Raw genomic sequence first — 23,435 nt, forward strand, 5'->3', positions numbered from 1 at the left:
ATCCCATCATTGATTACTACTATTATTAGGGAAATTATTCTCCTAAACAGTATAATCTTCATCAGTCCTGTTATAGTTTGTTCCTGTATTGCCAAAACTGGTGGCCAAGTTTCTCAAATCCTCTATAAAGCCACAACCTGTGCAACTCTGGGAAATGCAGGCCTCCCATGGACGTCTTAGCTGAAATTCCGCTGATGAGCCTGGCCAGGCTGGTGAGGTAGTCGAGTTAAAGCCTCTCCTGGTTTTTTATAAAAATTAAATTTTTGTAAAGCCACTTACAATTTTTCCATGTAACCAGACAATCATATTGGCCAGTATTGTTTTTGGTATCACTGTTTACCAAGAGCTGATCATAGGCAGAGTAAGAATAGCACATATAACAATCTGTAATCTTTGGGCTAGTTCATATTAGTAGAACATAGTAAGTCAAAATATCATAAAAGGCAGTCCACTTAAAAACATAAAGCAAAAAATCCTATTTCTTCTACATATTATTTTTGCTTTAAAGAAGAAAACTTTATACCCAGAATAAGGCATGTTTGGTACTTGAGCATGCCCCAACTTGCTCTGTAATTTAAACTGACAGGGGAAATCGAATTACCTAATGTATTTTTCCTAATAAAATAAAAACCTGAAGTGCCAGCATATTTGCACATCTACCAATTATGAAATGTATTTCTCTGGATATTAAAACTAAGCCAAAACATAATTTAGTCCTATAAACTACTATTAAACTCAGCTATAGTTCCATTTGAAGCATCAGGAATTGTTATTTGATTAACAATTGATTAATGGACTTTAATGTAATGGTTTATTTTTTCCACTACACCGTAGAAAGTTTTTGTAAAATTAGCATTTATGTGTGTGTGTGTGTGTGTGTGTGTGTGTGTGTGCGCCTTTGACAGTCAAGTATTTCTGACACCCTAACTTTAGAAGATGTGGCTCTATCATTGATATAGAATTTGTTTCAAATGACTGTAAATAAAAATCAGGTATCCATGGTTATAAATACTCCATTTTCTTTAGCAACAGCAAAAAATTTCAATTAATTGAATCTCAGCCAACCACAAATAATGCCAGAAGTGCAATACTTGGTGCTCCAGGTCATGGACAACCATTAATTAAGATGCAAAAGATCAGCATGAAAGGCCCGAAATACAGATTTTTTTTCCCAGGATTTTTTGATGGGTATGGACTAAAGTATCTATAAAATGCAGATTCAGCTATATGGGAAAAGAGGGAACTGGGTACAATCTTTATTTTGCTTGCTCTGGAATTTTCGATAAAGTTCTGCAGTGTCATTTTTGAAAATGAAAATGAAAAAAATCTTACTTTATGACTTTTATTGATAGAAAAAAAACATTTTGTATTTCATGATATCTTTATTTTAAGGGGACACCAATTCAATGCTTTCCATTGGAGAGATGGAGAAGACTAAGATCTTTTTGAAATGGTTCAAGCCACCAAATGTGAAATTTGTAAATGATGACATACCTTATTTAGAAATTTTCCCCACATTGTTTAGGCTAATAGACATTGTTTTAGAGACAACCCACAATCTTTCATAACATCTAGATTGGGTGTTTTTTTGGCATTATGTGTATGTGGTGTGGTGTGTCTATGTTTTGCTTTCTGGAATATAGCTATTTCTTCATGTTGCTTTATGGGAGTTGTGTTTAAACAAGAAGAACTCTGAGAAAAAGATCAGTACAACTTGTTAGCCTCCAATTTATCATCCACCTATACAAGATTTAATGGTTGTGTTAACCCGGAGTCGTAAGAATAATTATAGTCTAAAACAGGTCCTTAAAGTAAAGAGATGAAAAGAACTATATAAAGAGAAGGCTGTCATGAAATAGAAATTGCACAAGCAGGGAACTTTCATCATGTCGAGTAAGTACTTTAGTATGGGATTCTTTTTTAAATTAAGGTGTCTAGTAAGTTGGATGAAAATAAAATATATATGATAAGCAGGGAATACCTTGGCCCAGAGTAGTTGGATATTAGTGGAGAGGTGTTTTTTTTCTTTCTCCCAAGTCATTAACCAGCTTTAGTTCACAGAAAAGTTATTTCAAATGCTTGCTTTGAAAGACTGCTTTGAGGTCTGCTTTTAATTTGAACATTGAATAGTATCGCATTCATTCCAATAAATCTTTTTTCTTGTTTTAATATCATTAAGAAGACAGCCTCCCAGGCCAGAGTGAATAGTGTAATTGCTTAAAAGAAGAAATATATAATATACATAATTAATATAAACTTTTAAGATGACTTTCTTATGTTGGCTAGACACCTTTGTTTATATAGGATAGACTTAGTTTTTTAAAAAACTAAACTACGTTGAACCATATGGAAAGACCTAGAATAAGATCTTAGCAAATAACCCTTCACAGCTCTTTCTCTGGTTGCATCCATCTTCTCTGGTTATAACTGTTTGGGCTGAAGGTCAGTTTTACAGGATCCTTAATTTTGCTAATAAAATTAGAGTAATCTACATTCACTTAATCTGAAAACTTCTAAGAACAAGATAGGGGTCATCAAGAAACTTTGGTCATCCGTTCTATTTAAGTGCTTTGAAACTTTCCATATGTTGAAATGGTCTCATCAACTGAAAAATATTTTCCTGAAAAATTTTTTCCTCTCTTTAATTCCCTGCCCGCTTCCACCCCTGACCGAAGGATGTTGCCGTTTCCCCTTAAGAACTGGATCTCTGAAGGTGGGGCATCTCCTCCCACAGGCTCACAGTGTGCACTCACCTGGGGCCTGGCACCATCAGGGCCTGGCACCCCCAGGGCCTGACACCCCCCGGGTATGGTCCGTGGCTCCACCTGGAGTGTGAACCCAAGGGAGTCCGTGTGTAAAGCAGATGTGCTAACCACTACACTATGGAGCCACCCCCTGAAATTTTTTAAAAAATAGAATGCATTGCCACTTTTCCTAGCTCAACAGATTGCTGTCATCATGCACGACATTTCCTACTGCTTGCAGCTAAAGAGAAATGACTTTGTCACTTTATCTGTTTGATGAGAGATTGTCATTGCAACTGCCCTATGAGACATCAAGCCACCTGCCACAGCATCCCTGGCTGTTTTCTTTTCAAGGCAATCCTCTCCAGTCGGTGAGGATAGGAAACCAATGTGCCGCTGGCTAGAAGGAGCTGGAGTGTTCTGGCTAAGAGAATGGGCTTTGGAATCAGCCAGATATAGGGTAAAAATTTTATTTACTTGTGTGACTTTGGACATGTTATGTAACCTTGAAAGTTTTAGCCTTTTTACCTTAAACTGAAGATGATCATATTTTGATCTCAGAGTATGAATGTGGAGATTGAATGACAGGGTGTACAGAAGGCGTAGTAGGTACATAGTAGCTACTGTTAGGTCATTTTTTAGGTAAAGATCTAATGAATTGATGACTTTTGAGATGCTTTTCTTTTCTGCAATGGCTTTTCAGATAAGGGAGTTCGCTGACCCTCAAACTTTTCTGCAGAGATGTCCTGAGTAAAGATTCCTGGGAGGTATGTGTTATTGAAGTCTTCAATTTTATCTTAAAACACTTATGTATATTTTGTATTATACTCAATAATAGATCTAAATGGCTTTATTACTGAAATCAGTTTTTCCCCTCAAATCTTGTAAATCAGTTGCTCTGGTATTACCTTCATACTGTGGCCTCTACACCACATATGGTGTAACAAATGCCAGTACGGGGCTCACTGAAGAAAGACCAGACACCTTAGACTTGCATAAACTCTGCTTTTCAGTGCCTTCATACAAGTGTTAGGTGGGGCTCCCTTTCTCTGACCACCCCATCTCATTCCAAAATGAAACACAGTCAAGGTAGTTTCTCCCTTATGGATTATCTCCCCCTTTTTTGTTTAGCTGAGATGTGGCTGAGAAATGGGGTACCACTGAGTAGGACATGGAGAGAACAAATTTCTATTCCTTAGTGAAAAAAGTTAAAACATTAAATGGTAAGTCATATGCCACTTTATGTTGCCCATTACGCATCCCCATTTTGGAGTCTATTTAGAAAATATTAAGATAACCTTAGAGTCAATCGCTCTAGAAATTATGCTCAGTAGAGTTTGAATCTCATCCTATGAGTCTTAGGAAACTTGTGAGTGACTGCATATTAAGTGAGAAGGAAGATGAAAAACATGCTTCGGGTGCCTGATTATGCAGACAGCTGGGTGCTTTGCTTAGGCTTACGAACATTTCTTTTAAGTGAAAATCTATGATGATAGTAAACCATCATAATCAATAAACAGTTAATTATGAGTTTATAGTATGAATAAGAAAATCATTGTTTGTATCAGTTCTCAACCTTCCGTCACTCTGATAAGTTAAATAACTATTTAACTTGAAAATAAAACTCTGTAGGCTCCCCTGCTCACCATCGGCCCTTCTAATTTCATAAACTGAGACACACAGACTGAGAAAATCACAGAGGTGGGATGGTGCTTGCCAACATTTCGTCCTAGACAAAGGCCCATAAGGTAGATGGGAAGGAGAGAGGAAAGGAGAGAGGGAAAGGAGAAAAATAAGGACAAACTCTGTGCGATCCATTTATAACTAGAGAAAGGATCAAAATGTAAATTTATCTTCCACTGTCTGTTACATTTCATTCAGTGGAAGTAATATTTACGTATTCCTGGGACCCATGACACATTTAGTTCGTAGATGGGCTGTCGTCTCAGTTCAGTGGTTAGATTGTCTCTTAAACAGGCAATGATCAAACTAAACCTGACTTAGTGTAAATCTTCCCTCCTCAGTCGAGCTTGCTTCCTGCTGGGAAGAAATATGGTTCTTCTGCTCCCTCTTTCCAAGCCCCTGGCCTTCAGTTGATTAGCTTTACTTTCTACTCCCTGTCAATGCAGAGTTGTTAACAGCGGGGAGGGTAAGGTTCCAGGCCCATCCAATTGCTCAAGCTGCTGTTCTGGGTAGCTCAGGTATGTGATTAAAATGGACTTTCTTCTTCTGGGCCCTTTGATAGGCTCCCAGCGATTCTCCTCAGAGGTTCTCTGCCTCTGGCCCCTCTTCTACAGTTCCCTTGCTCCAGTCACATCTGGTTCTTATTCAGAATGGCCTCAGAGGACTCCTTCTGCAGCACCTACACACTTGGAGACTGTTTCTGCTGAGGTCTCTTTGGTCTTCTAGGCAGCTCCATTGTATGGAGCCCAAGATGACTGCCTGCTGGGTCTTCCCCATTTGGCCCACATGTGTCACCAGGAAACACACATCCATATCCTGACAAACTCTGATCCATCCTAGTGAGGCAGAATGCCTCTGGGGCTGTCACCTAAATAGGAGTCAGGCCCTCTTTCAGACCACAGCCTACTTTCCCTCCCTCCAGTGTGAGTGAAGAACTAGACACCCTCTGTGTCTCCCCACAGCAGGGAACACAGCTCACAACTCGCCAAGTGGTTCTACTGATGTCTCCCTTAATATTGGAGTCTCTCTTGACTAGGTTTGCAAAGGAAGGTGGGGATTCAGCAACGACAGAGCCCCTCAGTAATCTCATCTCAAAAATCCCATTTCATCTTCTTTATCTGGTGCGGTTGCCTTTCATGGCAACTTATTAATTTTGCACATGATGGGAGTTGAATCTATGTCCTTCTTGCCCACATTATCTTGGTAACTCAGTTTCAACTGAGTTAGGAAGAGTCTTCATCTTCATTATACACAAATATAGTTTAATTCAGTAAGGAAAAATAGGCAAACTCTCCACGATAACTAAAATTTAAAAATATATAAACACGTCGTCAACTTTAAGTCATTACAACATATTTAACTTCACTGGCAGGTAATCCAGCACTTAGAGTTTGAATTGACCATAAAAACAAGTCTGCACAAAATCAGTCTGAAACTGTCATAAAAAGATAGGAACTTTAAAACTGTGCCCAATTTACATCATGAAATTTTCCTTTAAAAGTGATATTTATAGGCTTGGTGCCAATCCTGTTAAATGAAATCTGAAGCAAACATTTCCTTTGCACATTTTCATGTGATGCCTTTGATTATACAGAACAGAGAGTAGATAAGATATGCAGTAGGGTCCCAGGCTTAAGCATGAGCTATGTTTACCCCCAGGATTCCAGCAGTCTAGATGTGCCTTGTAGCCTCTTGGGGTCAGCCTGCCCAGAGTCTGTGAGTATGAGACGACATGATGCCTCCCAGAAGAGAAATCATCCTCAGGGAGGGAAGTGTCAAGCAGACAAGCCTGAACCTATAATGAATCCTCAGCCATCACATGAGAAAGACAATTCTGAGTACAGTGCGATGCTGCCATTTGGTTTTGTCCCCTTAGGAACTCGGGTTTGAACCCTAGGGAGGAGAGGGTTGCAAGTAGAAACTGAAAAGGCCGTTTTCACTAAAATCTTCTGAGACACTGAAGCATCAGATGATCTGAATAGCCCCAAACCCCAATATCTCTCTGTTCCTACCTGGCTGGAAAAAGCAGACCCTTCTCTGTTGAGACTGATACAGTCTTGCTTGAAGATAGCCTAGTAACCTCCAATTGGGATAGTTACCTTGGAAGGATATGCCAGTTCTCCTCACGTCCTCACCTTGCCAACCCTCATTGCCTCTAGACCTGTATCCAGCAGCAGACCTCAGCAGACTCCAGGGGCCAGTTACAAAATATGACACAGGAGAAGAAGGCTCTCACATGAGAGGAACTGCACGATTTTAAGGAATATGTTTCAGAATGGATTCTAAGGGTGTTATACCAGTTAGGGAGGAACTATACATTGGGCATGTGTCAAAGTGCCAGAGTTGTCCTCTATAGGCGGATGGTGCTACCACTGAGACGGGCTTTTTCATTGCCATAGTGACTCTAAGCTGCCAAGATGACAGAGGTGATGTGCAGCATGCACATTCAAGAGGCAAGGTGGGTGTGTTGTTATAACAGACACCCCAGCAAGAGCAGTGATCAAAGAAGGGTGACCCGCAGAAAACTTTGGTGCTGTCTAATGGGATCATGGAGATCTGAAGAATGAAATAGATAGTCTGCTAAGGTCCTTGACTTGTAGAGCTGAAAAACTCAAGATTTGACAGCAGAGTTTCTCCATATAGAGCCACTACCCAAATTCTAAGATTTGAGACAATTCCTAGACCTGGTAACTGTGAATAAAGAAGAGGTTTGGAATCTTTGAGATCAGACCCTTTATACACCCCAGTCTTCCCCTAAGGGACTTGTAGCCATTGACCAGAGTTACTGTGTACCAGGAAAAAGAGAGACTCTGAATCCTTCATACTCCTCCTGGTGGTGGCATATCTCTGAATCTCCACTGATATGGTACTGCTTGTGGTTTACTTTGTTAGAGAGAGGAATCTTCACTAACTTCCATTGATTCTTTCTATTTCAATGCTTGCATTCCAGGAATCAGGGAGCTAATGTAGAGATTCAGTTTCTGGGTTTATCTATTCCAACTTAATTCTCTGTACCTGAGATGAGGTGGGCAGAGGGACACTTGCTTTGAACTGAAGAAAATCCTGGGGCCCAGACACCACAATGGTGCACTGGTCACAGTGGGGGTTTCTAGAAGTTCAGGGGAGTATGAATTTTTGGGTGAAGCCCACCTCTCAGTGGACCCAATGGGTCTATAGGCCTGCAAACACACTTTGATTACTTTCTCAGTGGAGTTGAAAACGGAGTCACCCTGCAAGTTGACTTGGCTTGCCTGGGACTTTTTCAAAGCCTTACAGTTTAAGGAGAGAATGAACTGGAGCATTGTGTCCAGATATGGTATATATTGTCTACAAAATCCAAAGAAATTCTCACTGGAAGTCTAGGCAGCAACTTGTTGGCAGGTCAGTTCTATTAGACCTCTTCCCTCCTGGAATAGGCACTTACCCTAGAAATAGATTTGCTTTCCCTGCACATGATGATTTGTCCACTACTACCATCCATGGACTTTCATTGCCATATTTGCTATTATAGTAAGCCACTTAACATTGCTCTGAATAAGAAATGTCTTTTACAGGGGGGAAAAAAAAATCAAAGTATGGGTGGATGGCCATGGGATATTTTTATTTTTACCATGTACACTATTACCCTATAGCAGGTGGCCTATTGAAAACTCAGTTATAGCAACAGTTGGGAGACAACACTGTAAAATCAGGTTAGTGTCCTATACAGGATGCTCTAATCTAGTGAATAACATATGGTACAGTTTCTCCGTAAACACAATTCCTGGGGTAGAGTGGCAGCTCTCATTATTACCTCTACGTTTCTCTTGTAAATACTTTATTTCCCAGTCTCTCGGATTTGGCCTTTGCTGGTTTAAAGTAAAGATCCGATGACACAAAGGAAAACTACCTCCACTAGGATATATAACAATGGGTCCGTTTACTTGACTGTTGAGACAGTCACCTGGTTATTGGGCTCCACATGCAACTAGGTCAACAGGGAAAAAGATGTCCCTGTGTTATCAGATTCATTCTGATTTCCAAGGGGGAAATAAGGTTGGTATTTTGTAATAGGAGTTAAGAGCAGCCCAGGGACCCTCTTGAATAACACCTAGTACTGCCATGTAAGGTGATAAAGGTAATGGAAGAGTGGAACAACCGAATGGCAGAGACAGCAATATATTCACCAAAACGCATTTCCTTTTCCCTCCTAGGCGCGGACTGTATGGCTAGACTATAATTCTTAGACTGCCTTGCAGCCAGATGTAAGCATGTGACTGAGGTCTGTCAAGAAAACCATTCCGTGCTACTTTCAGGCCTAGCCTATAAAAACCTCCCATGCACTCTTTTACGCTCTCTTTTTGCAGAGGCCAAATGCTGAGCATTCCAGGGCTATAGAGGAGGACAAAGGTATAAGATAAAAGGAGCCAGGGTATCAGAAGGCCACTATCATCTGACCAAGGACACCCTTTTTGGGCTTTACCTAGAAGAGGAATAAATGTCCACTGGGTTAAACCACTGAAAATTTCAGGTTTCTGCTATAGCAGCTGCCATGACCCCAATAAATGACGAGCCCCTTAAAAAGCATGATTATCCCATGAGTCAGAAGAGAACTTGGCTATGGGCATTTTTGCCTGTATTCTATCTAAGAGGGATGCTTTCTGGATGAAGGGATCCAAACAGCAAGAGACCACAAGGATCTCCAAACACAAAGTTTGGAAGAGGTTGAGCTGGAGTGCATCTCTCACCTTAGAAAACTGTGTCGTGTTGGATGCCTGACCAACTTACACTTGGTTCACGTGTGAGAGCTTTATTTGAATGCCTGTGATGCAGACACTGTTGATGGCCAAGGGACACTTGCTTTGTTTATCTCTCTCTTCTCTGTAAACAGAGATGAGGATCTAGGACTAGAAGATTGGTGGGAAGAAGGAGGAAGGAAGTTGTCTGTCCCCAATCCAATGTCCTAGAGCTGCCACTTAATTGAGGCCAAGAAAGTGAAAGAGGTTTTAGGTGAGATCGACACTAGAATTTCCAATAGGACAAGACTAGATGGGACTATAAAAATAACAAGGCAACTGGAAAGTTATGGAATTTGACCAAGATAAATAAGGCGAGAAAGAATCGAGACAGTATGAAAGAATGTTGCAATTGAAGAAAAAGAAAACCATTTCATGAAACAGAAAACTGACCTGTTAAACACAACTTAGAGCGACACTATAGTCACATTCTCTGTGTTGCCACATGAGCATGGAGAATAATCAGAATGAAGCCTAGCATTACGTTTTCTGATTGTGGGAAAAACAAATTCATATTAATAAATAACGATTGCTGTGTTTCTTCTTGGCAGTTGGTAGGCTTTCTGAGAAGAGTTAGGTTTTCATAAGGAGAAGAGGGAGGGAGGAATTGATGGAGCTGCTGCCATGGGATGTAAGGTGATGGTGTCATTTATTCAGCATCATATTTTGAGAATGACCTAAATGATCTTACTGTGTCCTACCATGCTTTGTCTCTAAGTGAAGGTCGAGATGCCTCGGGCACTGATGCTGATGACAATACTCCCTCACTGCTTCTGATCTGGCACAATGAACCAATGCGTCTGGTCTGGCACAATGCAGTTGCTTCTACCTCTTTCCTCCAAACTGAAGAAAGACATACACAATGTTAGCATTTTCTAAAGTGTGTTCCACAGGAATCTAGTTCTATGGTATGTTTATATAAATGCTATAGAAGTAAAAATAATCTCTGCGATCAAATAACTTGGGTAAATCTGGACTGAACAAAAGGGAAGAGTTTTTTCTTTACCACAGAACTTCTCAGCCTTTATTACGCTAAAGTGTGTGGTGGAGCTCATGACAGATACAGAGAGCAAAATTTCACAGACTTCTAAGTCCACAGACCCTCTTTTTACCCCAGATTGTCTTAGAGGACTGAGCGTTCATCGGCCCATACTTTGAGACCTGCTGATCCAATTCATTTTCCCTTTTGCAGAAAAATTCACAAGTAACGAATTGATGTGAATAAAAAGATAAAGACAGTGAAATTCTTTTCATTTATCTAAAAGACCATTTGAAGAATTGTCTGTGTTAAAATTATGTGCTTTTTTCCAGGACTAGAGAGAGGGCAGACCATCCCTTGATAAAGTGGAGGCTGGTGAAACAGGAATGCATGTTTCATCTCAATGCTAAAGAGCTATGGGTTCTTCTGTGGCTCTTCTAATATATAACTTCTGTGGAAGTGAATTTTAAAGTGACTATTATGCCTTTGGCTTGTCAGATTTTTCACTTTTCTTCACATGCACCACCTTTAAACTGTCCGTGTGGATAAGAGAAGTAGCACTTACAAGTCATACATTTTGGTATAATCAGGACAGACCCTAAATTCACCTTGCTTTTACAGAGGGCTTTATTAACCATTCATTTATAAATGAATACTTCTGAGAATACTCTCTTATATCATTTCATATCTTTATATGAATGTTTTCTAATGAGCTAAATTTCATTTTTGAAAAAATTCTGAATATAAATGGAGAAATAATCTTCCCTTGAAACAGGGTGGATTAGAAATAAATATGGATTTGGTAATTATCTAAAGTGTATGACCAATAAATAAAACAGTTCTTATTATTTATAAAATAAGTTTGAACTTGGCGTCAAGAAATCTAGTTTTTTTTTTTCTTCCATGTTCCTAATAAGTTCTGTTGCCATTGGCAAGTTTCTTCGCTTCTCTAGGCCTCAGTTTATTCAACTGTAAAATAAAAGGGCTGGCAATGATAACCTCTAGGAATCTTTTGAGCTATAAAATTCTATGATTCTCATACTATTTTTTTTTCAAATTTCCACATTTAGTAGATTTCAATATGTATCTGTCAGTGCGATGCCCTGCAGAGGAAAAGTTATGATTTCTGGAACCACACATCCATGGGATGTTGAAACAAATGGAAATATACCCTATTATTTTCTAAAGTATGAACTGGCCTTGTTCGTCTAGCTATCGGTCAAAATTGTGTTTGGGCATTTGGATACTTAAGTGTCATTTGTTCCCCATAAATATATATATAGAGAGAAATAAATGTATGAGGCAGAATTCAGAATAACTTTGAGCTTCTGAATACACTACAATGCAATTAAGAACAAGATTAGGAAAAAGCTAACATAGCACAGAGCTGTGCTATTTAATACAGTAGCCACTAGTTACATACATTTATTGAGCACTTGAGATGCTGTTAATCTAAATTGAGATGTTGGTAAAATATATACCATATTTTGAAGACATGGTGCAAAAAAGAAGTAATATAGAATCAGTAATTTAAAAAATAGTGGTTACATGTTAAAATGATAATATTTCTGATGAATCTATTAAGTTAAATAAAATATATTATTAAGACTAATCTTGTTTATTTTTACTTTTTAAAATATGGCTATTAGAAAATTTTAAATTACACATGTGCTCTTATTATATTGCTAGTGGGCAGCACTGTTCCGAGGGATTCTGTCTTGCTAATGAAGGTAAAGATGCTTTAGATACCAACCTGGATTCTACTTTCTCCCCATAGAAACATTAATCTATATAAGTATTTCCAAATTTTTAAGTAGGCTCTGTTCCAAAATTTTATGTCATTTTTCTCTCAATTAGAATAATTATTTTTAATTGAAACCAATATTATGAAAGGCTGATTAGTTCACCAGCTCAGCTCTACACATTTTTTTACCTTTAATGAAACTAAACTATTGCATAGAAGTAATGAAAATAATACAAAATAGTACTATTGAATTGATAGTAATTTAAAAAATAGAATAAAACAATAAATCTTTTTGTTTGTTTCAATTATTTAGGCTTGAATTAATTCTGTTCATCGAAAGGAAGAAACGGGGAGATGGAAACCTTCAATGTGGCTCTTCAGACGACTTTTGGACATTTTCAAAGATTTAAATTTTTCATGTCTGTTATCACTTCAAAACTTATAGTTTTCCTTCTCCTTAAGACATATGTGATTCTTTCACGACCTTCTCACTTATTGCCAGTAAATACATAATTACAGTAATTGTTTTGATCTGTCACAGTGAAAACCAAAGGGAAAGAGAGAAAGAATTTAGAAAGAATTCTTCCTGTCTACTTTCAAGGGGACAACTGACCTAAGAGCATTTGTTTTGAGGTTGGAGGAGAGTAGAACAGCTTTGGGGTAGGAAGGAGTGGGGACAGAGAGGGAGCACAGGCCACTCCTATGCACCACCTTTCTCTGAAATAGTACTCTGCCATGGGTACATTTCAGTTCTCAGCCTGAGTGCACGGGGTTCTACAATAGCAATATAATTTTTCCATTTGACAGTTTTTTTTTTTTTTTAGAACACTTAAAATGAGCAACAGAACTTGACTACCTTAAAGCCAGCTACCATCAATGACAGTTATATCACAGACTGAAAAATCCTTAAATGTAAAATTCAAGAAAATTTTAAAAACTACCAATGGTTAATAATTTAATCAATCATGCCTGTGTAATGAAGTGTCCATTAAAACAATCAATTTGTTACTTGCTAAAGAAAATCAAACACAAGATTATCTGAATAAAGATTTAGATAGTCTAAATTTCAGAGGGTGTGTTTTCTCCTCTCTTTGAGTTTTCACTGAGAGGAAGAGCCCAAAGTAAAAAGAGGAATCAATGCCTATTGAGCATCTTCTGTGTACAGGCATTGTGAGAGGCGATTAAATATCTTTGGGATTTTTTTAACTATTGCAATAATCCTGTGGAGTGGACATTGTCATCCCCATGGCTGGTGAGGAAACCGAGACTCAGGGGTCTCTGAGAAGTGGAATAAGCTGCTCACGTTTGCACAGTGAGTAAGACGAGGTCAGAAATGGATTCGGTATATTGTTTCTTAAAAGTCCATTTAACCTTGCTGCTTCTCCTGCTTTGTCTCCTAGAGAAAATGTGAGAAGAACATGCGTGGAAGAGAAGAAAACATATTTTACACGCAAGAGATGTCGGGGAAAAAAGATCGAATCTATTCTTTTACCTCTGTCTCAGGAATGAAATGTCAGTTTTTAATTATATGGGTAAGTTTGACCAGGGACTAACCTATGAAAAATGCTAAGTTGAGAGTTGGAGATCAAATATGGAGAGAGGCTCCATTTGTTACTATTTGGGAGGAATAAACATCCTTAGTAAGCAAGAGACTAGAATCTCTCTGCCTCCAGCCTGCCCTTGACCTCGAGGTGAAAAGTGTGAAATATGATCCCTCAGGACAATAAATGAGTAGCTAGTGGATAGCATGGTCCCAATTTATGCCATATATTCTGGGGTGTTGATCAAGTATGAGAAGTCATGTGGCTCTCACCATCTGCTGTCACCTCCATCCTTTTGGGTGCACAGATTTGCTCAGGTCACATAACGTCCTTGGGAGCCTCCTGAGTGCTCCTTTTGGCCTTGTGATAACATTGACCCTAAACTCTGTGCCTGATTCATTCTTTTCCAAAAGACATGTCTCCCATTGCTAACCACTCAGTAACCATTATTCCTTATGCTTACCTACCTTGTTCGGCTGCCTTAAATCCTCTCTGGAACAAGTTGAGATTTAAGTAAACAAACTACCATTCATTCTTAAACATGCTGTCTTGCCAAATAGCTATTTTTCCTCAGGTTTAAAAGTATAAAATGGCTAAACTGATATGTAGTCTTAAACATACAAATCTATGAGGACTTCCTTCCGAAATGAAATAAATTTTACTCTACCATTTTATCAGCATGATTCCACACTACTCCCCAAACATCAGAAATCACATTGAATAAGGCACTAACTGTGATTAAAGACAGTTAGAGGAGAGAATGGTGCATTGGGACCCTCTTCTTCATTCAGTTGTTAGGCACAAATATTGATGTGAAGTCCCAGTACGAGGAGCCAGATTTTCATATTCTTCTGATCAAAACAGGCTCGTAGCTAGCACACTCAAGTTCAGATAGAGGACAAAATAACACTAGGAGACAGGGACAGTGGGGATGAGATCCCTTCTAAGCAGAGCCTTCCTCTTTATCCCCCAAAGCATCCCAGCAAATTAAAAGCAACAAGGCTACTAGACAAAGAAGTTAGAGGAGGTTTAGTGGTGTTTGTGGTAAGAGAGAGCATGTAGCAATGAACCCTGCCAAAGTTCACCACACGGCTGAACCTGAGAAGGGCCGTGTACCCCTGAAAACTAGGTCGATCAGATGGGAATTTGCCTCTTTTTTCCCTGCTTTGCATTACCTTTATTTGCATCACTTCTTAATTAGGGGAATATATTGTGATACTTCAATGTATCATTACAAACTACAAACAAAATAAAGTTGAATGATTTGCTTCATTGAAAGAAACCTTGATTGAGGTGGTTATTAGTAAACTATAAAGCACCACGAAGATAATTGGTATAAGTACTATCATTATTTAGTGATGTTTTCAAATTTTCCCATTAATTTTCCTATGGTTAAAGAAAATTACTTACATTTAACCAATTGAGTATAGAAAAGAAATATTGTTTGCCAAAGTATAAAATTGCAATTTATACTTAAACCATTAATAAAATTTATACTTAATGATGTTTTTACTTTTTAATTTAGTTATTATTATTATTTATGCCTACAGCACCTGGACATCCCAGGTGATTTCCCATCCAAGCACTAACCATGCCCAACCCTGCTCAGCTTCTGAGATCAGACATTGGGCTCATTCAGGGTGGCATGGAGGTAGACCATGGACCATGACTCCACTGGGGCATGAACCCAGGACCTTCGACATGTAAAGCAGATATGCTAACTGCTACACTGTAGAACCATGTCCAATAATAAATATTTTTAGAAATCTGCTTCTTATTCAAAAACCTGACAAGTGTTTTCTAGTTCAAAACATGAATGGCAAAAAAAGAATGAATTGTTAGCAATTAAAAACAAATAAAACTACAAATATCAATCTTGTTAGTACAAACAGTAGATATAAATTAATATAAATAAGATGAACTAATGTCCCAAAAATATCCATGAGTCCTTTCTTTTGATTGGAATACAAAAACTTTAAAACAAGTATTTTATAATAAATGTGAATTATATCATTTTAAAAATTAATATCCTACAATGTGACTAAAGTACAGCTTCTTGCATGTGTTATAGTATATTCAGTTCTCGGCCTTTCATCTTGGATTAAAAAATATGTTTGGAAATGAGATTGTCTTTCATTTGTTCCTTGAAAACAAAAAATTATTTATTTGGTTTCGTTGCTATAGATAAATTACTCATTTGAGGCTTGTTTCTCTAAAATGAAGGGTTTAGGCAATCAGTCATGCATAAAATCTGTTATTTTTTCCCACTTAGTCCAGTAGCTGCTTGCAGAGAAATTGCATGAATAGTGGGTTTTCACTGTCATTATGGCAAACTGGAGACAGAAGAATAAGGGAGAACAGTAGAAATCAAATAGAGGAAAACTCTAAATGTACCATGATGGCAGACATCAATAAAACTGTTGATTTTGAAATGAAATCACAGGACAATATTTTCTTACAAATATATGGGCACAGAGAAGCCACTCAAGTCACAAAATTATTCTTCTGTTGTTATTGGCTCTGATATAATGTATCGGCTGAAAAAGTGGAATTTTCCTAACTTTCTAATAGAGCAAAAATATGAGTCTTATGTAGCTTCAAAATCATGAAGAGTATATATAACTATAACTATATGTATAGTTATAAATATACATAAAGAGCATGTATGTGTGTGCAGATCTATATATACCTGTGTGTCTGTGTATGCATTATGTATATGTACATATATATGTATGCATATACAGATATGTGTGTGTATATATATAATTCAAGTTAATCACCAGTATAATAAGAGGCCTATAATAAGAAAGAAGGTCTGGAGTCTAGAAAAGGATACATGTTTATCTCTATAAACTCTGACTAAATACATTGTCAGTGTGTGGGGAGGGTTGTCACAGAACTGAAGCAAAGAAATGGAAAGAAACAAATGCTGCTGTTCTGTGATTTACAGTGAGATCTCCAAGTTGCCAGGGAATGCAGTGGTGGACCGGAATGTAATTCTCCATCCCCCTTCCCTTCCCTTCTAGATTTATAGGGTTCTGAATGGCAGATATTAGAAAAATAGCATCTTAACTCTTAGTAACTTTCTTTTGGTGTCATTATTCTGTTATTACTTTCCCATTCTCCATCTGTGATAGTTTTGCTACATTTAAAGATATGACTTAATTAGTAGACACACATATACTCAATATATATGATAAGACTTTGACGTCATGGTACAATCCATTAAAAATACAGGTAGTTTTTTTGAATTTTATCCCAGTGTATAGAAATGTTCAAACTTAACATATTTTCTTTCCTTGTATTATTTTAGCATAATCTTTGCATGTATTTAAAAATCTCGTGTGTCATAAGTTTTTGTTTCAACATCAGAAAAGAGTAACATATTAATGGGGAATAAAAATATATCCTTAAATACAATTGTTAGGCTAGAGGTTTATACATGTCCAGACTTTAAAATATATTTTGTCAAAATATTTATTAAGAACATACTTTAAACAGAATAGCATTGTGAAAAAGAAATTTGAGATATTGACTATCACCATAATTTTCCATTCATTCAGAAGCCATCAGAATTAAAAATTTAATAATTTAATCATTTGTTGAAAACTATTTTTGTGTTTCTAGTTGCCACAGACACAGAGTCCTGCCTTGTGAGGTTTCCATTGTGGTAGAGACAGACTGTGAACAAGCGCATGGATAAGTAAGTAATATGTTTTGGGATCATCGATAAGGCCCATGAAGACAAAATGGACAGAGTAAAGGGAGTCCAAGTTATAGAAAGTGAGGGAGGGGCTGTTTTATGTAAAGTCAAGGAAGACCTCTCTGTGAAGAAACTGGAATCATGACGAGCCACTCACTGGAAGAAGTGGTAGAAGTTTCTAGTAGAGAAAACACCAAGTGCCATTGGCCATGGAGGAAGCAAACTTTCAATGATCTTATCAGAGCAAGGCCAAGTGCCATTGGCCATGGAGGAAGCAAACTTTCAATAATCTTATCAGAGCAAGGCCAGAGTAACAGAAGTAGAAGTCAAGTAGGTGAGTAACAATGAGTAATAATAAAAAAGTCAAGTTTAGTAATTAAAATGTATATGTGTGTATGTATTATGTATATATGTGTGTGGATATGTAATATGTGTGTATACATATATGTGTTTATGTATGTGTATGTGTATATATGTATCTGTGTGTGCATGTGTATGTAAATGTATATTCAATTATTCATTGCACGTTAACGGTATGGTATAGTGGACTTTGGATTGCCCACGTTGGCATAGCGGCTCTTCCATGTTCCAGCCCTGTGAGCTTTGAAAGGTTATTTAACATCTTTATGCCTCTGTTTCCTCATCTGTACAATGAGGATTATTAAAGTACTCACTTTGAAAGGGATGCTGTGAGTATTAAATGAATTAATACACGTAGAGCCCTTAGAATAGCGCCTGGCACATAGTATGTATATATGGCACATAGTATAATTGCTATATAAGTGTTACTTTTATAGGTTCCTCAACAACAAGCATTTTATTCAGGTGACTAGAATATACTGTAATTATTCATTTCAATTCATACTCCCACAGGCAAAATCAACAGTTAAAAAGCCTGACTCAATATTTCTTCATTGGGCACTCATATTCATTTACTTGAAAAACTATTTCAAACTTTCATTATTTTTGGAATACTTCATGCTTCTAAATTGGGACAATTAAGTGTTTCTGCTCTAGATAAACGATGCAGCCAAAAACGTTTTCTAGAGGTTAAGGGTGCATTAAATACATGCCCACTTGAGGGAGCTCCAAGATTTCTCCTGATCATCCCAGTCTTTTTTAGACCTGGGATGGGGTGCCCACCAGTGGGCTTGGGTTACATACAATGTGGAAGAAAAAATTTTTAATGTCCAAAATTTAAGTTTGGAAAAAAAGTGCCAGCCGGGTAGTAACCTCAAATTATTTTACTGTTTTCCAGTTATGTATTTAATTAAGGGGAACAGAAACCTTTTTTCTTTTTTCTTTCTTTCTTTTTTTTTAAGAACTTCAAACAGCTCAGCTGGAAGCACAGGAATTAGCATAAAGTGAAATATTTATGGGAGCTTAATACTGTTTAAGACTCATTTTCTCCTTGCCTTAAGACAAGAAGTCAAATTAACCATTTCTAATTAAAGAGTTGGAAACAAAGTAGTGTGAAGCCAGAAGTAGAAACTAAATGGTAATGTCTAAGTTGTGAAGTGTGAAAAAGTCCTTTGACATAGAGGTCAAGAATGAGAAGGTACAAAAGAATATCCAAAGAATGAGAGAAACAAATCAGTGTGATTTAAAATGAAATAAAATTACGGTAGAACCACTACCACTCCTTTTTATATGAATATTTTTCCTCTTAGGGCAGAGTTCTACAACTGGATATGATAATGCCCCTTTGTCTCTCTATATCAGTTGTTCAGCTATAAAGAAAGCATACTCGCAATTTCAAAATGAACTGGGATTGCTTTAAATATGATTTGTGGGATTTCTGGCCCAAAGGAACAACCATCCATTAAGGATATAGGAAAGGAAAGAAATTCTCAAAGACTAATGAAGACACGATCCTGGAGCCTACAGGCCACTCTTCTCCTTATTGCTAAACTTCTGTATATATACACAATGATTTGCCTAAAATATCAACTTCATGTACATATTTTAATTCTAATTGCATCATGAGTGAACTGTTAAAGAGTTTGAACATTTGGCCCTTAAATCACTATCAGCTGAGTCATCTAAAGATGAAAACGAGGCAACAGAGACTGCTACCCAGAATAAAAGGAAAATATTGCATCAGAATATACTTTCAACAAATTATAATTAAAATATAATCATGTGAGCAGAAGTAAATTAAAAAGAGCATATCATGCTTCTGGCATATTCTTTATATGCTTAGATATTAAATTTTAAATTTTGTTTGTCTTAGCATGGGATTTAAGCAGTTTACACAAAGATTCATGTCAATCTTTTCATTTAAATTTCATGAAATTTCCTACAATTGTTTATTATTAATTAACATAATATTTTTACAGTGGTGTACTATATTTTTAAGCTAATTTTGTATGCATCTCAAATTTCCCTTCAGCGTTATCTTGGTTTTGACTAAACTGAATGGATTTGTTGTGCTACGTGAGAACAGGATCAAGATTATGCTGCAGATGGTTTTTAAAATCATTTTTTTATCATTTCCATTTTTCATGGAGCATTTGTTTCTTTTTTGCTTTGCCTGTAAGTCTTTACTCTTGTTTTTTATAAGTACATTCCGTCATGGTTTTAAACACCTTCTGTTGATTTCTTAAAGATGAAACAAGACGATCTGCCTTTTGAGGACGTCTGATGGTTTTGTATTTTTCCTTAAAAAATAAATTGAAAGTGTATTTTAATGGTGTTTAACATAAAGAATTTAATACATACTTATGGAAACTGTTTCTCTGGCAAGTGAGTGGAAATGAGCTGGCTTTTTGAAGATTTTCTCTGTGATGGCTACGCAGACAAGCCTGTGCACTGTCTGTTTACACAACATCCATCACCCCTTACTGCGTTATCCGTCTTTTTGGGGCAGTTATCAAAGGGATGGAGTAGACTTTCTCCCTATGTATATTGAGTTGATCTTTTAATTTGCAATATAGCACTTAAACATTACGCTGAACGAGTACTTGGCAGAAGACACAGGACCTCTGCTTCTTAACTACTGCTTCTAAATTGGGACTTCAGGGCTTTCTGTGCAAAAGAGAAAGCAAATTATTTTCAACTGGAGTATTCTGAAATAAGCGAGATCATTGTAATCCTGACTTTGTTATGGAGACCAGACACAATGGTGGCAGAGACAGCATTAGCAATTAAAGTCAAATACAGTCAAAAACAGTCAAAGGACGTGGAAGATAGAATCTAATTATGAAACAGATAACATTCACTACTCAATCCTAATTGTCATACCAGGACTCAAATCAAGGGCCTGTTGATCGCCAACCAGGAGAATGGATAGCCAAGCACCTTACACCGTGTGCAAAAGAAATCAGGCCACAATTACACTGCACCTTAATAATCCCAATTAAGAACAACAACAACAAAAGCAAATAGAAACTTTTTATTTTCTGTAACATTAAGTACTGGGAAATATTTATTCAATTGCTGTGATCGTAGGCAACTGGATTTCTTTTCCTCAGAGTTAGTTCTTTTGGACTCTGGATTTTCTTTAATTCTCACAAGTATTTTTAGAGTTATGATTCTTTTCAGATAAAAAATTAACTACACTTATTGGTTTAGCCAATAATGTCAGGGGAACTAGAGACCTATAAAGCTTCCTAGTTGGCACCAGCTATACAGCCAGAAGAGGCAAGCTGCCGTAACAACTTGTCACAAATGCTTAACAGCTCCAGAGAGAAAATATTTTCCTGAGCCTCCAGTTCTTCATCTGTTTTGCTTTTCCTCAAACTTCACAAAGATAACGGGCAATATGCCTCATTTCCTACATACCAATCTACTTTGGCCAGACCTTTCATTTCTAACCAGTATGGTGACCGGAAGTGGAGAACAAGTCTGTTACTCAGAATAGCACAACACAGGACTTCGAGTCGAAATACTTGGTTTGCAATCCTTGCTTTGCCTCTTCTTCCTTTATCACTGAATTAACCCCTTCACCTTCATTAGACTCAATTTTTGGGTATGGGTTGGTGCTTATGGGATGTTGTGTATTTAAGAAAGATGACACGGTTAGGGCAAACTGGTCATTTGGATATACCATGCAATTGCTAGTTAGTGTTGCATGAGATTGAGCTATAGCATTGAAATGGTAAAAGAACTAACTTTAATTGAACACCTACCTACTAAAGGTTTGTCATTATACTAGGCACTTTTACATTTTTATGCCCTATGAGTGGTATGATTTTCTCCACGTTACAGGTGGGGAAGCCGTTATGAAGAGATTAAATAACATGCCTAAGATCACAGAGCTTTGCTATTGGCAAAGCTGGGATGGGAATGTAGTTATGTCTAACCCTGGAATCATACTTTTTTCCATTTCTCCAAGTTTGGAATCAAGGTGAATGCAGCTTCCTTCTCCAGATGATTCAACTCCTAAGTCCTGGCACAGGGGATTTGTGGTTAGCAGAATAATGGTCCCCTAAAGATATCCACATTTTTTAATTTTTTATTTTTTTTTAAAATTTTTAATTTTTTTTTTTTAGGCGAGGCAACCCCCGGTGGACCTCACAGATTTCAAGGACCTCATTAGCTTACAATCCCTTATTTTTTATTTTTTACATCTACAGAACCTGGTTTTCCTAGGTGGTCTCCTATCCAAGTACTAAGCAGGCCCGACCCTGCTTAGCTTCTGAGATCAGACAGCATTGGGCTTGTTCAGGGTGGCATGGCCGTAGACTATCCATCCACCTTTTAATACCCAGAAAATGTTACTTTAAATTGCACAGAGAATCTGCAGATGTGATTAAGTTAAGGATCTTGAGATGGGGGAGATTATCTGGGTAGGTCCAATGTAATCACAAGTATCCTTAAAGAAAGGGCATGAGGGTCAGAGAAAGAGATATGATGGTGAGGCGCAAGCCAAGAGGCAGAGATTTGAAAATGCTACACTACTAGCATTCAAGATAGAGGGAGGGACTGTGAGCCAAGCAATACAGGTGATCTCTAAAAGTTAGAAAAGGCAGGGAAACAGATCCTAGCACATCCTCCCCTGAAATCTCCAAAAGGGACACAGCCCAGCTGATAGGATGATTTTAGCCAGTGAAACTTCTGACCTACAAAACTCTAGTATTATAAGCTAGTTCGAAGCCAATATATTATGGCAATTTGCTACAACAGCAATAGGCAACTAATATGGGATCGTTGTTTCTTCCTGGGTTTCTCAGGCTTTGCTTGTCCAGATGTAGGGTGGTTCAACTAGAATTCTTTATCTCAGGAGGTGGGTGGATCATGGAGGCTGGGCAGTTGACAGACAGTCAGGGAGTGTCTGAGAAACACAACCACATCTTGTGGCTGGGATGGGATCTATACTTGCCTTTCTAGAAAAAATAAAATTGGGGTCAAAGGCCATAGTTCTGGAGAAAGCTTTGGCCTGTGAGGTTTAGCAGGAGGTGAAGGATCTAGGGTGTTGGCTCTGATGCACTGCCAGGGAGGGGAGCAGGTGTTCATTATAGGATTTTGGGAGACTGAGAAAATGTTTCTGTTCCAGAATGTTTAAAACAGTAACTTCCCAAAATTGTAAAGCATATACTCCCAAGTATATTTATTTATTAATTATGTTCACATATTTCTGTACTAACATACAGTTTATGGTATTGAGCAAATGAAAATATAAATTTAAAGTATATGTGACAAAAGTAATTAATATAGAAGTTCGAATATTTTCTTCCCAAACCCCAATCGATTATCCTCCATATTCATGATGGAGTGGTATAGAGCATGAGGGCGGTTTGGGTAATGTGATTTGATGGGTGGAGGGGGCCTCTTCCTAATTTCCCTCATCTCTTGCCCAATTTAGTTTAAGAAAAGGGGTAATATGGGAAAAGCTGAGAAGAAATCTACCGTCTCTGAGTCAGCACATGACTCAGAGAGATTGCAAGCTTTGAAGTTTGAGGTGCATTGCTTCAAGGGAACTCTGTCTGCAGGTAACATGCTTGGGAGACGGGGTGCAGTTTCCAGGGAGGAGTAGTTTTCAGGCTTTGAGATTGTATGGTTTTAAAAGATTCACCATTTTCCTATGAAAGTCATGAGATCATATTTCTTCACATTCGATTCTGAGGAGCACAAAATACCGCAAACTCCTTAATTGGTTTTACAGAGTGATTTGACTGCATAATAAAATGAGGATTGTAGGATTTCCCTGTTCTCATCTTCTTCAAAGGACTAATTTTCCACAACATAGTTATGGTCCTAAACAATTTCTGAAAATAAAGAAGATAATGAGTTTGTGTCCCTAGTTTGTAAAAAGCATTTCGCCA

The 23,435-nt window shown here is 37.6% G+C and overlaps 1 protein-coding gene and 1 long non-coding RNA gene across 3 annotated transcripts in view; one reads left to right on the forward strand and one right to left on the reverse strand.

The window, feature by feature from the left end:
* Positions 1 to 23,435, reverse strand: part of CDH6 (cadherin 6) — a 118,016-nt gene that overhangs the window by 62,317 nt on the left and 32,264 nt on the right. Inside the window, exon 1 of one of the 2 annotated variants that reach the window (XM_036225335.1) lies at positions 9,904 to 9,923. The exons of the other annotated variant lie outside the window; for it this stretch is intronic. The gene's annotated coding sequence lies outside the window, so the exon portion shown is untranslated. Of the gene's footprint in view, positions 1 to 9,903; positions 9,924 to 23,435 lie in introns of those variants that run through there. 2 annotated transcript variants of the gene reach the window in all.
* On the forward strand, positions 1,697 to 21,655 carry LOC118606426. Its single transcript, XR_004952380.1, has 3 exons — positions 1,697 to 3,511; positions 12,239 to 13,457; positions 17,094 to 21,655. It is a non-coding gene; the product is annotated as an uncharacterized LOC118606426 (long non-coding RNA).

This window comes from Rousettus aegyptiacus, unplaced genomic scaffold (genome assembly GCF_014176215.1).
Source record: "Rousettus aegyptiacus isolate mRouAeg1 unplaced genomic scaffold, mRouAeg1.p scaffold_m13_p_8, whole genome shotgun sequence".
NCBI lineage: Eukaryota > Metazoa > Chordata > Mammalia > Chiroptera > Pteropodidae > Rousettus > Rousettus aegyptiacus.